Consider the following 623-nt stretch of genomic DNA (forward strand, 5'->3'; position numbering starts at 1 on the left):
CTGAGAAAAAAGGCAAAATTTATGAGATATAAACTCACAATTCTTAGGAAAAAAGACAGAACTGCAAGATGTTAGCTCACAATTGTGTGAGAAAAAAGCCAGAATTGTAAGATAAAAGTTTTGATTATTACTTTATTTAATTTGTGGTGGAAAGAAACAACAGAATTGCTAGAAAAAAGGTCAGAAATGTGAGATGTGAATTCAGAATTGTAAAAAAATATTCAGAAATCTGAGATGTAAAGACAGAAATGCATGATTTAAAGGGATTAGTTCACCCAAAAAATGAAAATTGTGTCATTAATTACTCACCCCTCATGTCGTTTCAAACCCATAAGACCTTCGTTCATCTTCGGAACACAAATTAAGATATTTTTTAATCCGAGAGCTCAGAGAAACTGTCAGTCTCCGCCTACATCGTGGTACTCTCGTGAATGCACATCAAAGACTGACACAGAAGAGAAGAAATTGCTGAATAAAGTGGGTTATTTTGGGGGGGGGGGGGTTGCACACAAAATGTTCATGTAGCTTCATAAGATTACGGTTGAACCACTGATATCACATGGACTATTTTATCAGTGTCCTTACTACCCTTCCGGGCCTTGAATGTGTCAGTTGTGTTGCTG

Source organism: Garra rufa, chromosome 16 (assembly GCF_049309525.1).
Source record: "Garra rufa chromosome 16, GarRuf1.0, whole genome shotgun sequence".
In the NCBI taxonomy this organism is placed as follows: Eukaryota; Metazoa; Chordata; class Actinopteri; order Cypriniformes; family Cyprinidae; genus Garra; species Garra rufa.